This window comes from Triticum urartu, chromosome 4, assembly GCF_003073215.2.
Source record: "Triticum urartu cultivar G1812 chromosome 4, Tu2.1, whole genome shotgun sequence".
NCBI lineage: Eukaryota > Viridiplantae > Streptophyta > Magnoliopsida > Poales > Poaceae > Triticum > Triticum urartu.
In genome coordinates this window covers 231,871,022-231,888,890 of record NC_053025.1, presented here as the reverse complement: position 1 = coordinate 231,888,890, position 17,869 = coordinate 231,871,022, and positions in this window count along the sequence as shown.

Below are 17,869 nucleotides of genomic sequence, written 5' to 3'. Positions count from 1 at the left end.
CCCCGTTCCCTGCCTCCTTTGCTCTCTCTCTCTCTCTCTCTTGCTGGAACAAATGCGCTCATCGCCACCGCTCGCTGTTGCCGCGCCCACCGCCATAGCCTCGCCTCTCCAATGAGTCCAAGCGCTCCGTGCCGTCGTCCTCGTCCTCTCCGTCAAGCCGTGCCTCGCCGGACGCCCCATGGAGCCGTCACCGCCATCTTCTTCATCGTAGACCGCCCGAGATCGCCATCGCCGCTCTGTCATCTCCAGAGCCTCTCCCGAGCTAACGAGCCCTCCATGAGACGCACTGTGAACCCCTGATCCATTTCCCCTACTCCCATGCTCCAATTCTAGCTATAACCGTCGCTTCCATCGAGACCGAGAATCACCGCCGCCCGAGCTTGTCGTCGGCGTAGCTCCGGCGACCTTTTGGTGGCACCAATGCGTCCAAACACTTTGCAGCACCACGTAGAGCCTCTCTGGATCTTCCTTTCGTCCATTTGCATGTTGTAGCCTTGACCCCGAGCTCACCCGAGCTCCGCCCGCCAATGTGCCCGTCATCGGTGTCGGTTTCGGTCACCCCACGGCCTCCCACCTGCTCCCCTGGATGCAGACGAGTACGGGCTACGCCACGGTGGTTTCCGCGCGCCCAGCCGCCGCTCGTAGCGCAAGTCCGGTGAGTTGCCGCCGTGGTGTTGGTCGACGGTGGCCAAAACTCCGGCGGGCTGACATGTCCTTTTAATTAGGCACAAATTACCCCTGTGACACTGACAGTGGGCCCCGACGCCCTAATCTTTTAATTAGATTAGTAATAACCCCCCTGCTTTACACTGTGTCACTGACGTGTGGAGCCCACACGTCATGTTTGACTCCGGACAATGCTGTTGACTTGCTGATGGAAGCATGACATCATGCTAACGCAATTAATCATTTTCTAGATTATTACTATTTTGGAAATTCCAGGAAATTTGCAAAACTTCTAAAATTCATATAAATTCAACCGTAGCTCAGACTGTAATATTTTATATATGAAAAATTATCAAAAAAGTTCAATCTATCCACCTGTACCAGTTTCATGCATGAAAAACCAAATTATACCTACTATATAAGTGAAAACACATAAATGGCATTTATAAAGACTTAACTTGGAGTTGGATTTGAATTCTTGCTTCAAATGGACTTCATCCGAATGAATGCTAGCTGCATTAGGTCAAACAACATCACATATTCATGCCATGTTCATGCATCATATTGTTGCATATGCTTGTGTATTGATTGCTGACATCGTTCCTTCTCGGTAGGTCCTGCTCCGGAGAGTGTTCCAGAGTACCTGTCTGTGAAGGAGTGCCCCCTATTGATCTTTTAGGCAAGCAAAACCCCCATGTTCATTCCGATACAATCCCACTCTCTCGCTCCTGCTCTCTTTTATTGCATTAGGACAACAATGATACAACTGCTACTTTATGCTGCGGTAGTTGAACCCATTCCTCTGCATGACCTATCATTGCCACAGTAAATAGTTGAAACCCACTAGCATGTGTAGGAGTTGATGTTGCCATGTTGTGTTCCTACCATGCAATGCCTGCTATTGCTTAGAGTTGTGTCAGGTCTGATTCATTAGGAATGAATTGGAGTGTTACGATATGTTCTGGTGCTGAGAGTTAAGTGTGTGAACACGATTTGGTAAAGGTAGCGGTGAGAGGCCATGTAGGAGTACATGGTGGGTTGTCTCACTGGAACCGTCCCTAAGAACTGAGTTATGTGTATGTTGTCCAATGACTAGCTACTACCACACACTGGAATGCTTAAGTGCCCCTCTCGACTTATTAACCAGCTTGATCTCGGTCCAGGAGTCGCAACTAGTTTCTGGTGTTTGTAGGTAGTGCTATTTTTCTACCAAGTGGCACCCGGCAGGGTGGACTTGGGACAGACTAGGCACCGTGGCCCGGTGTACCAAGTGGCACCCGTTTGGTGGGCTTGGGAACCCTGCACACATCGTTTGGGGCCGTGAGCGAAACCCCGGCCAGATCTCCTTGCGGATGGAACCCGAATAGGCGATAAACCTAAACTGGAGTCTTGCGTGGTTAGTCAGGTCGTGGTCGACGCCCTCGCCAGGCTTCCGCTTGAAGGTTGTTGAAATACATGACATGTACATGGTGGTAAGTGGCGAGAGTGTGTGTGAAGAAGTACACCCCTGCAGGGTTAACATGATCTATTCGAATAGCCGGGTCCGTGGTTATGGACTTCTTGGATGCTTACGTGGTACATAGACAACTTGAAGTGGATACTTTAAAATGCGCAAGACAAGTGTGAGTGCTATGGATGGCCTTCTCGTAGGGAGACGGGAATGAATCCATAGTAGTGTATTGATGTGGTGATTAATGGACTCATGTGCGCTTTCCTACCTCAAAGAACTTTCTCGTAGTCATAAAACAGGATAGCCACTGAGTCAAAGCTGACTTGCTACAAGTAAACCCCACATTTCCTTATTGATACTAATGCATCTATGATAGGATCTGATGTAAGTCTTGCTGAGTACCTTTGTACTGACATTTACTTTATTTATGTTTTGCAGATGAGACATCTGTCTCACTAGTAGTTCTGCTTGGACTTTGAAGAGTAGCTTGTTACCCCAGTTACGATCTTGTACCCATGGGAGTGACTTGTAGATAGTCAGGCTTCTCAGCCTTTTTCATCTGTAGTTGTCTGTACTCAGATGTAACGCCCTCGATGCGGCTATATCTGCCACGTGTCGGAGCACGACTTAGAGGCATAACCGCATTGAAAGCAATGTCGCAAGTGAGGTAATCTTCACACAACCCATGTAATACATAAGGGAAAGAGATACATAGTTGGCTTACACTCGCCACTTCACACAATTACATGAAGAAAGCATTACAACATCCAAATACAATCAAGGTCCGACTATGGAACCAAAATAAAAGAAGACTACCCCAAATGCTACACAGATCCCCGATCGTCCTGACTGGGCTCCACTACTGATCAATTGGAAGCGGAACTACACAAAAGACAAGATCTTCATCGAGCTCCTCCTTGAGCTTGGTTGCGTCACCTGCTCGGTAACATCGGCACCTACAAGCTGGTTTTGGAAGTATCTGTGAGTCACGGGGACTCAGCAATCTCACACCCTCGCGATCAAGACTATTTAAGCTCATGGGTAAGGTAAAGGTATGAGGTGGAGCTGCAGCAAGCGACTAGCATATATGGTGGCTAACCTATTCGCAAAAGAGAGCGAGAAGAGAAGGCAAAAGCACGGTCGAACAACTATGATCAAGAAGTGATCCTAGAACAACCTACGTCAAGCATAACTCCAACACCGTGTTCACTTCACGTACCCCGCCGAGAAGAGACCATCACGGTAACACACGCGGTTGGTGCATTTTAATTAAGGTAAACTTCAGGTTTTCTACAACCGGACATTAACAAATTCCCATCTACCCATAACCGCGGGCACGGCTTTCAAAAGTTCAAATCCCTGTAGGGGTGTCCCAACTTAGCACATCACAAGCTCTCACGGTCAACGAAGGATATTCCTTCTAGCAGGAAGACCCGATCAGACTCGGAATCCCGGTTACAAGACATTTCGACAATGGTAAAACAAGACTAGCAAAGCCGCCCGATGCGCCGACAAATCCCGATAGGAGCTGCACATATCTCGTTCTCAGGGCACACCAGATAGGTCAAGCTACGAGTAAAACCAACCCTCGAGTAGCCCTGAGGTGGCCCCGCAGGCTGCCTGTTTCGGACCAACACTCAGAGGAGCACTGGCCCGGGGGGGTTTAAAATAAAGATGACCCTCGCGCTCGCGAAAACCCAAGGGAAGGTTATAGGTTGTTAGTGCAAATGGTAAAACCAAGGTTGGGCCTTGCTGGAGGAGTTTTATTCAAGGCGAACTATCAAGGGGTTCCCATTATAACCCAACCGCATAAGGAACGCAAAATCCGGGAACATAACACCGATATGACGGAAACTAGGGCGGCAAGAGTGGAACAAAACACCAGGCATAAGGCCAAGCCTTCCACCCTTTACCAAGTATATACATGCATTATTAAATAAGAGATATTGTGATATCCCAACAATTAAACATGTTCCAACAAGGAACAACATCTTCATGTTCCAACAAGGAACAAACTTCAATCTTCACCTGCAACTAACAACGCTATAAGAGGGGCTGAGCAAAGCGGTAACATAGCCAAACAACGGTTTGCTAGGACAAGGTGGGTTAGGGGCTTGGTTTAACAATAAGGGAGACATGATAAGCAAGTGGTAGGTATCGCAGCATAGGCATAGAAAAAGAGCGAGCAACTAGCAAGCAAAGATAGAAGTGATTTCGAGGGTATGGTCATCTTGCCTGAAATCCCGCAAGGAAGAAGAACGAGTCCATGAAGAAGATAAACGGACGTAGTCGAATGGGTCCTCACAAACGCGACGTTACCGGAACCAACCCGAAGAAGCAACACCGGAAAGAAGCACACTAGTAAACAAACAACACATGAACATGGTATGGTATGCGGGATGCGGTGGATATGCATGACTTGCAAAGGAATGATTGAACCTGGCCTCAACTAGGAAATCCAAGAGTGCCACTGGAAAGGTGAGGTGATTTCGGTTGAAATCGATATAAAGATCACCAGAATCGGATGCACGGTTTGGAAATGGCAAGCAAAACAAATATGGCACCGGTCTGCGATAATCAGCAAGTAGCCATCTAAATGCAACAAGATAAATATGCTACAGCACTCAAACATGACAAAAAAATATATGGCAGGGATCCACTCATAATGATTGACAAAATATGAACACTGAGCTACGGCTAATTCATCCATTAACAGGTTCGAACAAGCATGGCAAAAGTGCAAATGATAACAGGTTTCAGACTTTGTGAAATTAACACAAGTCTGGAATTTATCATCAGGAAGCACACTTTAGAGCATGAAAACTACATGCTACAGGAACATATCATGGCAAAGCAATGCATGGAATGAAGCTACTCAAAGCACTTAACAAAAGTCCCTTAGTGACCTTAAGCCAAAAGGGATCAGAGAATACAATTGCAAGCATGTGAACATGGCAAAAACATAAACAGATTCAGACTTGGTGAAAAACTGGAGCATGCAAAACAGTTAACGAGTAGGCATGTGTACGAGCTCGATGCACTCACTACAGACCATGGCATGACCAACTAAGCATACACCCATCAAGAATACATGGCATAGAAGCTAGACATGGCAAGAACAAAAACATAGCATGTACGGATCCATAGCGACATCCTCGACAAAATCGCTAAACATGTCAACAATCTGCCAGGATTCACTTTATAGTAAAAGTAGAGCTCGATTGACTCAAGCTAGGGTGCTCCATAAATGCAAACAAAGACATGGATGGATAGAGCACCACAATGTTAACAAATCATCCTTAATGATCATCCTCAGAAGAGGCACGGATCACTAGGAAACAACATGAACATATGGCATAACGACAAAAACAGGACAAGGACTGTGTGAAATTCTAAGTCTCTGAAATCAGCATTACCGATTACGCTACTTTGCAAGCTTGTGCTAGTCACCACAAACATCACAAAAATACATGGCAAGCACCTCTGTAAAGATGGCATGGCATATTACAAAACACATGTGGAGCTCAACATCATATCATGCACACAATAATCATGGCAAAAATGACAAAATGCCATTTGCTGAAACAGATCTGACAAACTCCTCAAATAGCCCTCTTCCAACAGCATTTCGGGCATGAAGATGAGCTCAAATGAAAATGATGCAATGAGATGAAATGATGTACTCTTTGAGACGGACATTTGGATATGCTACAGGCGCAAAACGGAGCTACGGATACAAAGTTATAACATGATGAACATGGGCACATGAATCTGGAAACTTCGGGGACTTAGTGAATTTGGACCTCTCGGGAAAAGTCAACCCGGGATGAAGCGGTGCGGGACGGAGCGATCCAGATCTGGACGGAGGCCGTTTGGTTCGGGGGAGTGGTGGGTCTCATCCCAGTCCTCGGATCTGGCCGGAGACGGGTTCCGGCGAGCCCGTGGCGGCGCGGCGAGTTGACGACGGCCGGCAGCGAGGTGCGGGCGCGGCGGCGCAAGGCGACGGGCACGAGGCGCGGCAATCACGCGGTTGCGGGCGGCGGCGCGCCGCGGTTGGCTGACGGGCGGCGGACGCAGCTTGAGGAGGCGGCGACGAAGGGCGGCGGGATGGGCGGCGCATCGCCGGCAAGACATGGCGGCACCGGCGACGACTGGCGGGAGGAGCTGCGGGCTCGGGCGCCCTCAGGCAGCGGGGCAGGCGTGCGGGCGCTCGGCGGCGGCGGCCCGATCTGGCCCGGGGCGCGCCCGATCTGGGATCCCTTGGGCCCGGCGGCGGGGAGGAGAGAGGAGCGGCGGCGCTGACGTGTCGTGCCCGGATTCGTCCGGCAAGGTGGCTGGACATGTCCGGTGTGGAAGAAAGTGTCCGGTGGCGCGAGGAAGGAGGAGCTAGGGTTTGGACTGCGTGAAAAATCGTGGAGAGCCGCATATATATATATATAGGTAGAGGGAGCTAGGAGAGTCCAAATGAGGTGCGGTTTTCGGCCACGCACGACCGAGATGATGGAGGAGGTTTAGGTGGGTTTTGGGCCACTTTGGAGGGGTGTTGGGCTGCAACACAAACGAGGCCTTTTCGGTCTCTCGGTTAACCGTTGGAGTATCAAACGAAGTCCAAATGGCACGAAACTTGACAGGCGGTCTACCAGTAGTAAACCAAGGCCGCATGACAAGTCTTGGTCCAATCCGAAAACGTTTAACACCCACACACGAAAAGAGGTAGAAAGGGACAACGGGTGACATAGGAGCGCCGGATTTCAAAACGGACAACGGGGAAAATGCTCGGATGCATGAGACGAACATGTATGCAAATGAAATGCACATGATGACATGATATGAAATGCATGACACACAAGCAATGACAACGCAACAACAGCGAATAACTGGAGGACACCTGGCACATCGGTCTCGGGGCGTTACATCAGACATGTTATGCTTCCGTTGCTTGTATGCTCTGAATGATGCATCATGTGACCCCTGTTTGTAATATAATGCTATGTGGCTCTTCTGGGCCTTTATCTACATGAGTTTGAGTTATGTTGTCATGCCATGTTGTACAGCACATACTTGCATGTTATGCATACATGTGACGTGTATTGCTATGTTTGGGATCCGACAACCTGGTTTTCTATCCTTGGTTGCCTTTCTTATGGGGAAATAGTCTAGTGCTTCCACTGAGCCATGGTAGTCTGCTACATCCCGGATTACCGGAGTCCTGTTATCCTAGTTGCTACTGCTCCGGAACACTTAGACTGGCCGGCATGTGTCCTTCTTCGTTGCTGTGTCTATCCCTTCGGGGAAATGTCACACGGTGTCTACCGGAGTCCTCCTAGCCTGCTACAGCCTTGGTTCCCGGAGTCCTGTTAGCCCAGTTGCTACAACCCGGATTCACTCGCTTATGATTGACACGTTCGTTGCTGGGTCATATATGCATGTCCCTGTAAGTTACTGCCACTTTGGGTTTATGACTAGTCATGTCGGCCCGGATTCCCTGTCATATGGATGCTAGCAACACTATCATATACGTGGGCCAAAAGGCGCAAACGGTCCCGGGCCAGGTAAGGTGGCACACGTGGGAATACTGTGCATGAGGCCGCAAAGTGATATGATGTGTTACATGCTAGATCGGCGTGACTTAGGATCAGGGTCCCGACATGTGTGCAACATTAAAGCACTCATCTTCCATGTTAGAGCATCTCCAACAAAAGCGCAACGCGCGGCGCTTTAAAAAAGAGTTTACAGCGCCGGAATAGCCAGTTTTTGTAGGCCCGGAGTGCTGAGATCTAGAAGTAGACATAGATAGTTCTTAGCATAGATATAGCATAGATAGAGAAACAATAGATAGTTCAACTACTCCTCGTCGTCCGACTCCTCCTCGGTGATGTCCTCCTCCGACGTCTCAATGTAGGCATGAAGATACCGATCCTCGTCAGATTCCCAGGGTGACACTGCTCCTAGCCTCATGTTGAATTGAGCGTCTACTTTTCGTATACGCTTGTCCTCACAATAGGTGGCTCGCTCCGCCCTCCTCTTCTCACTCTCCGCCCTCCTTTGCGCCCAGAACTCGCGCTCGTTGATGATGTCCTGCGGGAAGCATTGGCACCATAGCGCTATGGATTCCTCATCCATCTCAGCGATCCCGAGACGGTGCTCCCGCCTCCGGTTGCCGCGATGATCGTCATCGGTTATAAGACGCGGCAGAGGTGTGAGCTCTTGTGCCCGTTCCTGCTTCGCCACGTTGGGGAAGTTCAATGTTCTATGAGGCCACCGGATGCGCCACGCCGATGCATCATACGCACGGTGGCCTCGTTGGCGGTGTAGAAATTGCCGAGGCCGAGGCGCATCCTAGGGAATCCGTTCTCGACGGAGAAGCCACCGAAGGGGCGTGTGCGGACACCGCGGTATCCCCAATTTTCACGGCGACACGGGGGCATGGTGGCGTAGCGGCGCCGAGGCACGGGGAGAGAGAGATGGCGAGGCATAGAATGGGTAGAGAGTGGTGGCGAGGCACAGAGTGGGGAGAGAGCGGTGGCAAGGCATAGAGTAGCACGAGGGCATTGGATTTTATAAAGCATGCTGGACGCCGCACGCCAAAACTAGCGCGCGCCCGACCGCTTTTTCCCCTGTGCGCGCGATCCGTTCCCGACGTCCGTGCTATATTTACTCTCTTCTCTACTTTTATATTTATTTTATATTTAATATTTATCTCTACTTCTCTACTTTTTTTATTAAAAAAACAGAGTTGGTGATGATGGTGTGCCTGCCATCCTGCAATATAGGCCGTTTGATTTATATCCGACGTATAGGAAAGAAACTATGGCAATTTTGCAGAAAGATATCCACACCCCTCTCGAGATTTGCAAATAAGGCCTTCCCTCGTTCATACTTTTTCTCCCACAAGATAAGCTACTCATACAAATGCATCTTGATCTTCCGTGCAATGCATGGATATCTTGCTAGTTCTAAATAACTTTCCATCATTTGCCACACTACTGGTTGTAGATGAAGAACTTACCCAAGCAAAGCATGATACAGGAGCGACACACAATTACAAGTTGATATTCTGTTGGACAATGGAGGCTATAACCAATTACTTTTACGGGAACAATAGCAACTAGGAAATTTGAAGGCTAGGTATGAACAAAATTGGAACTGCACATGTACTGCTAAGTGATTCAATACACACATTACCAGTCGAGGAGGAGAACGATGGTCGCGGCGGCCTGTGTGCATCATGGTCAGCAACGGGACTCAGTTCATTGTCCACGATGGTGGTGCTACTACGCTTGGCGTCGGCTTCCGGGAAGCAGATCCGAGACCATGGAAGACGGTGCCGGGGAAGAGGCTCCGTGTACGAGGACAACGGTGGACCGACTCCAGTGCGGCGTACGAGGTCGTCAATGAGGCTGATGCGCTGCGGTGGACGAGTGCGCTGATGTATAAGGGGAGGAGCACGAAGGTTGCGGTGCCGTGGAGAAGTCTATTTTGTGGTGGGGATAGAAAATGGGGAGTATTCATGTGTACTACTCTGGGTGCCGGTGTGGGGTTGGCTGGGTAGGGTGAACCTAAAGTTACGAAAACATCCCCCTACTAAGCGTCATCCGTAGGCCTGTTCTGAAGGCTATGATGGTAACTTTGCACTGCTCGAATCAGGGTCGCGGGAGATTTTCCCGCCAACCTCAAAATTTTGTGACACTGAACTCCCCGTGTGGCATGTTGGTTGATTTGGTTAAGCAACTAGCAAGTAGTACTAGTAACTACTAGTACTCCCTCCGTTTTCATTAACTCTACATATTTGGTTTGACCGAAGTCAAACTTCCTAAAATTTGACCAATTTTATAGATAATGGAAACATTTACCATAAGAAATATGTATGATGTGAAAGTACATTCAATAATGAATCTAATGGTATTTATTTGTTATTGTATATGTTAATATTTTTTGTTATAAACTTTGTGAGAGTTTACAAAACTTGACTTTGACCAATGCTAATATGCGGACTTAAGTAAAAACGGAGGGAGTACACATATGTTTTCTTAATTTGTAGTGAATTAATCATTTATTGTAATTGTGAAATAAATATATTAGGCTACTGACTTCGAATGTAATGGTCTATACAATTCAATAGTTACAATCGTTGTTGAATTCCAAGATGTATAAGAGGTCTATAGTACTTCACAACGTGCTCAAACTCACATAATCCCAGTCAAATGAGAATCTAAATGCATTTCGTAGTTATTACTTTGTAGGATGCAACAAAACCAACCATAACTCTACATCATCCATTATAAAAGCAACATTTTGAACACATCCCAATGTGTGAATGAAATGTGTAGAGAGAGCTTGCCAAGATGGAGCAGATAGGGTGGGAAATATTGTATGTATGTGGACGAGAGAGTAGGATACAAACCTAATGAGAGAGAGATAGAGAGAGAAAGAGAGGGGAAGAAGTTAGGTCTTTGAGAAAGATGGAGACATGTAATATACGTGAGATGTGTGTGCATTCAGATCCTATTCACGTGGAAGGAGAAGAGACAACGGGTTTGATGAGAGAGTTGGAAAAACATGGACGAGAGGGGCAGGATCTCGTGGGTCGAGGGATTGATAATTTTGTGCGGGAGAGAGAGGGGGAGGAGTCAGTCAGCCGTCATCACATCATCCTGCTTCCAATTGGCCCTGCATTCTCTAGTGCAGTGTGGTCGTCGTCTTCGATCTCCTCGATGCCCTCTTTGAAGATTGAGGTGTTTGTGGATACTTGGGTGTGGAGAAGCACAAGCAAGAGTGGTTGCCATATAACCCTTGATGGGGATGAATTGTGTGCTCGGGGGAGGGGAGTGTGTGTGCGATGTGTGTTTGTGTGAGAGAGATATTGAGAGAAATCAAAACTGTGGAGAGAAATGTGTGTGTATGTGAGAGAAAGCTACATGCTAAATAGGGTTTTCATGAAGAGATTGTGCGTGCGAGATAGAGAGCGATGTGCGGGCCTTAAGGTGGGCAGGGGCGGGGTGAGGGTGTCAAAATGTGTGCGTTGATGCATGTGTTACATGCGATCGTCCAAGGGACGGAGGAAACAAGAGAGATGGCTGTTGTGTTACGGATGCTCTCTCTCTCTCTCACACACACACATACAAGTACAAACAGAAGACCGTTCTCTCATGTATACACAACTATAGGCATCTGTCTATGTCTCACTGATGCAGGATCAGTTGCACATTCACACCTCTCTATGTCTCTATCACACGCACACCGTCTCCACGTTGCCCTTCTGCCACAACACACATATGGACACATACACACGTTCTCTCTCAGTCACATACACAAAATTAGTATTAAGAAAACTAGGAGGCACCTAAAACGTCCAAATCCAAATAAACACGAACTGGAGCTAAATTCAGATATATGGAAATATTCTACCATCAAGAACTTTCCCAGGAAAAAAAGTTGAGTAATATTCGGGGATTGTTTTCACACACACAAAAAGGTTTGGTGGATGTCCTTCGAGCACGACATGGTGACACACCGTTCGATCGACCGTGCGGCCGCAGTTCATGCGCTTGCACATGATTCCATATCGTGGTTGTGGTAACTAATATAAGTGCTGCCTAAGTCTAATGTTTACGTGTACTAGTACGGTTTTCTTTTAAGTTTGACCAACCCTATACGAAACTAAATTAAGCTCCCATACGCGCACTCATCAATATGCCACCGCCGTCGTTGTGCGTGCTGGCACCCGCCTACTTCGGCCAACCATTTCTCGCCCGTCACCGCCGTGTCGGAGCCATCCCTGTACCATGAAGCCGAAGGCTCGCTCGCTCACGTCGTGTGCAGTCCCGCCTCACTATGCCGCCGCGCTGCCAAGCACGCGAGCAGCTGGTGGAGCCGCGTCTATGCATGCAGCATACAAAGCGGAGGACGAGCATATGCTCCAGCAGGCCGGCAAGGAGGAACTAGGGTGTCATTGTCGTCTCCGCCCCCTGGAAGGAGGCGCGCATGGTGGCTATCGCGGCGGAAGCTGGTCGCGTTAGCGCCGAGCCCGCAAACTGGGTGCGGACATGGAATCTACCTTCGAGACCTTGAATTCCACGTGGATCCTGCAATCTGAAGGAGAAATTTCGGTCAGTTGACTCTTGTGAGCCGTTGGATGCAACATGGATGGCCAGAAGGACTTCTTCAACCTCCGAAATTGATGCACTGTCCATCTTCTCTATCAGGCATCAAGCCACCAGCCCGCCACATTCCTAACCGCCTCCGGCCGCCACCCCGCCCTCCCCTCAACCGCCTGCCACCGCCATGCTCCCCCCACCCCCGCCAATCAGTTTAACCCCGGGCACGATCCATTTCTTCCGGCGAACAACATTCCACACCCAACACTGATAAGATAGATTATGGGCACCCAGCCGCCCTAATATAGCTACTGGGGTAGCTTCTCTGTCGTCCTCTTCCTTCGCTCCGTCGAACTTCTTTCACCAATCGACTCACCCAAATTATACTACTAGTACGAACGTACTCCCTCTGTCCCATAATATAAGAACGTTTTTACACTAGTGTAGTGGCAAAATCGTTCTTATATTATGGGACAGACGGAGTATTAAGTACAGTAGGAACACGAAGATACGAGCAGTAGTACCAACTGCAAGAAGAACAGTAGTAAGACATAGTACTAGTACTACTGTACGTACTAAAGAGTTCAAATAACGAGAAAGAACATAAAGTTCAAATAACGAGAAAGAACATAAAGTTCAAATAACGAGAAAGAACATAAACATAGTTCTGTTGCGGGCTCAACACAACACACCCGTGAAATAAAACTAAGCAACTAGTCCGCTCGACACTATAGTAGAACCAGCATGAGTGACGGCACTGCCACCTTAATCAGAGTCCGATTCCACGTCCTCAGTTTCGTCCTCGTCCCTCTTCCTCTTCCTCTTCGCCGACACTTCTTTTCTTGAAGCGGACACTAGGCTCTGCTTCTTCATCCAACCCTTGTAGATATTTAAACAAAGGTAGCCATCCATTTCTGCGTACAGGATGTGATCTTCGTCTATTATCTTCGACTCCCACGCATGATGAAACTTGTGGTGAGGTTTCTTCAGTTTAGCGTATGAAGGATCAATCATGGCTATTGCCAGGGTCAGCATTGAAGGCTGAGAGGAGGACACCTGGCTTGCCTTATAGAGATCAAAGGGCTGGCCTACAACAAGGCCTATCCGACCCAGGACATCCCATCGTTCCTAAAGTCTATAGTAACGAATTTCGCTCTTTCTTCCTTGCGGAAGTTCTTAAAATCCTCGGCATGGAATATGTGGTAGATCAAGCACATGTTATGTGCGCAAACCTGGGTCACGGCGGGCTTCTTCTTCTCTGCCTCCTTTAGAATCTTCTCGCTTCCAGGACTATGGTGTACTCAACATCTAGCCTAGTGACCCACTCATCCTTTGAACTGTTGAACATGCGTAGGAAGCGAGCAATACATGCTTTCACTGTCATGGATCCACGGGTGTAGATGACGATGAACTCATCGCTGATGATGGCTCTAACCTAGTACTCGGCGGCGACCATAGAGATTTGGGAGGCCATGAATTTTGGAGGAGGGTTAGGAGAAGTTGAACTGGTGTAATGTGAAAGGACGGGACGACTTGAGCAAACTATTGTAAGGTAGAAGATGGGGAAGAGTAGGGCGTGCGAACAACATGGGGTTGATGGCTTGCCCGATGGATAAACGGCTACAAGCCCCCAAAGAGTTCTCGAGTACTATGCGGGACCCACTAGATGTCATATCTACTAGAGTAGGCCTGGCGGTATAGCTTCTGCCAGTTCGCACGCCATGCCGGCGCGTGGATGTAACTTTACCTATTTCGTCAACCGCCGCGCCTCCCACCACCTTCGCCTCCCTCACGCGGTCGTGCCCTTTGAGACTTCGACCGGCTATAAATGACCAATTTTTTGCCTACTCCGCATGCACGATACTCGCTCTGGTCCTTTTTACTTCGGCCAACCACTTGCAAAGTTTTTGACCAAACTTATACTAAAAATATCAATATCTACAATACTGATTATAATGAGTATAAAAACTACGTTTTATAATGAGTATAAAAATATTGATTTGACATTGTGAACGTTGATGTACATTTTTTCTATAAGTTTGGTCAAAGTAGAGGTACATTGACTTCATACAAAACTTAAATGCACAATGCAGACTATTTCCTCCATCCAAGTGTGTGCCATGTCCTATCTAGTCATCACAACAAGGTTATCTATTAGAGTACTACTACCTCCCTTCTAGTTTAAAGGACTCGATTCAAAATTTTCACCTACTCTTACTGTCGTGGAATTTTCACGGCAGATGTCCTCGTTGAAAGGACTTAGTGGTGAGGCCAACGCATTCATGTGGTAGCTTGAGAGGGGTTGATCGGGACGAGAGACGCGAGGTTTTACCCAGGTTCGGCCCCTCACGGTGGAGGTAAAAGTCTACATCCTTCTTCATTGATATTGATGATGATGATCACAATTACAAGGGTGCTCTATCTCGAAAGCTATAGACTTGTTTGTCTAACCCTAATCTGTCTAACTTGTTGAACTTGTCAAAAACTTGTCCCTCTTGGGGTGCCCTGCCCCTCCTTATATATGTTGAAGGGGCAGCTTACATGACTAGTCCTATTAGGATTAGGATTGCTCGATTACAAGTGGAGTCCTGGTCTTGCTTCCTTTGTAGGAGAATATTCCTTATGCCTTTCATTTTAAGTCAGCCCACCATAACACAAGCGGGTCTTCCATGAACGGCCTTCTGGGCCTCCAGGTCTTTTCGATCCTCTGACCCGCCTGCCGAGTCACCAATGAGTAACCTAGCTCGGCCGGGTCATCAGTGAGTGGGGAGATACGGGCGGGTCACTTCGTGAGTCGCCAAGTTAGGGACGGGTCATTAGTGAGTCGCCAAGTCCGGCCGGGTCATACCGCGGGGTATATCCCCGACATTAGCCCCTAGTTTAATTTGGATTTATCCATGTTAAACCGATCCTGCAAAATAAACACAAGAACAAATTTGTCAGGTTGTGCTCCGGGTTAAAAATTCTTGCAAGCCGGCACCTGATCATCCTTAAGTCCTTGTCATATCCTTCTTCTGGACAGTCCGGGACAATAGACCAGCTTCATAATCAATTCGGTGACATTGGCTTCTCACAGAAATATATTGTGAAGAATATTTGATTCAGTTCCCAATGCTTAAGAAAAATTGGTCTTGAAATACTCATCTGATTTTCAGCCGGCTTGAAGGTGTAGATCTTGGTAATTTATGATTACCAAAATTTCCAAGTTATAAACAAATGATGCCGAACCATAATTGTTGCCAATGTCGGGTCATAATTGTTGCAAACACCGGGCCAATCTGGTTTGCTCAGAACTGAGAATTTAAAGATTTTTTCTCCCTTATAGCCATATTACCTGTAGCCCCCAAGTCTTGAGCAGGGCAAAGTGATGTCTTAAGACTTGCTTCAATATAAATACTTCCACTTTGAAGAAATCCATGTTGTTCATCTCAGTCACTAGTAAAGACTGAATACTCCATATATGTAGCCCCCAAGTGCCGGGTTGTCATGCTTGCAGCAACCCGAGACTTGTAATTGCCTTATGCTCATAAAAACTTCAACGCCCCCAAGGGCCGGGTCATTATGCAATAATGAGCAGGGACTTTATAGATAAGATCATGTAGCCTTGAGCAGCAACGTGTAGCCCCCAAGGGCCAGCTCAGTAAGATAATGTTGAGCTGGGACTTTATATATACTTCTTTGAAAATAACATCATATGATGTAACCCCCATCATGGGGCTTGAACCCACATCCACAAGGTTAAGAGCTTTGTGCTTTACCAACTGAAGCAGTGGACCCTTCAATATAATAGAATAGCGCATGGGAGGCCAAGCATTGGAACGGCCGGCTCGCGCAAGGCCGCAGACACGATGGCGGTTCAAGGCCACTTCGGTAAATTCGATACAAGGTCACATAGAACGGCGACTCATAGTCGCGGGTCACACGGAGACGATGACAGGCCGGCTCTCCGGCGGAGGCGATGCGAGGTTGGCTAACCAGGGCCACAGCGACTGGTGGCAGAAATAGCAGGTCAACACAGGTATAGACGATGGCTCATGGCGGTTGGTCACTTATAACGACGGCGGCCTGAAGACAGAGCCATGGTAGCGAAGGAAACCCGGCAACGGGAGGCGACTTGACGGGTTACGATGAAAGCGAGACCCGGACAGTAGCCAGGTGGTAAGCCGATGATTTTGATCTTGGCGATTTGGAAGTCGCAGGGCGGCTCTCCGGGAGCTGCTCAAGGCAGGTTATGGCAGCAGCGGCGGCAGTTACAGGCCTGCTGACTTAGACGGTCGGCACAGGTAACGGGTGGTTCAAGAACTGCTAGCTCAGAGGCGGAGTCACGCGGCGGGAGGGCAGTTCAAGACGAGGCTGGGCGTGGCTTGGTGTTGACCCGTCGTAGAAGAGGCGGCTCGACAGCGGGCGACTCGTCAATGCAGCAAGACCATCCACGACTCGGATCCAGACCGGTGGTCATCTTCTCGCCAAAGGAGCCGGCGGTGGCGATTCGGACGACGACGGCTCTGCCGCGGGAAACCCGGCAGCGCCGGGCATCGGCGGAGGAGAACCGGTGGTAGCAGCTCAGGACGACTCGGAGCAAGGCCCTCCTGGCAAAAAGCGATGACAAGGCGGAGACTGGCCGGTTTGTACAGTTGATATACTAAAACTTTAACCTTTAGGGACGTATGATTCTCCTGACGTCTTCAAAATCCCACATAACGTTTTGCTAATGGATCTTCAAGATGGAGTAATCTGCACACAGAGTAAATCTGACAAGTCCTTGAACCGATTGGACGTGGCTGAATTTTATAAAAATTCCATCGGTCTTGGCGACTTTGGCAGCGCAGCCATGCAGTTGTTTGAGCAGCGGTTTGATCAGAGACGAGCCGGGGGCCGCGGACGAACCGGCGACTCTGCAGAGACGCATTGGAGGCCGACGCGGAGTCCAGACAAACCACGGGTCATGGTCAAGTTTGGATTTTTTTTCTTTGCTCCTTGGCGTTACATTGCTAACCTTCTCTTCCCCTTCTCTTTTTCCAAATTGCTTCGATTAATTTTGTTGCCGTCCGTTTTCGTCGGCACGGCGACTTCGCCAGCGGCGTATCTGACGTACAATTTGGCCTTGACCTCTGATGACTTGCCAATACAACTGATGTCAGCTGCCAAAAAAGAAATTTCTAATCCTGATCTAGCGAACGCATGGTTGATGCAGATCCTTCCAAAACCAGAATTCCTTCATCCAACAACTGTGAACTTCTCAAACCCTAAAAAAGTCCCTCCAAGAACTCAACACCACCGTGCGTAGGCCCCACGATGGGCGCCAACTGTCGTGGAATTGTCGCAGCAGATGTCCTCATTGAAAGGAGTTAGTCGTGAGGCCAACGCATCCATGTGGTAGCATGAGAGGGGTTGAGCGGGACGAGAGACGCGAGGTTTTACCCAGGTTCGGCCCCTCACGGTGGAGGTAAAAGTCTACATCCTGCTTCATTGATATTGATGATGATGATCACGATTGAAAGGGTGCTCTATCTCAAAAGCTATAGACTTGTTTGTCTAACCCTAATCTGTCTAACTTGTCGAACTTGTCGAAAACTTGTCCCTCTTGGGGTGGCCTGCCCCTCCTTATATATGTTGAAGGGGTGGCTTACATGACTAGTCCTATTAGGATTAGGAT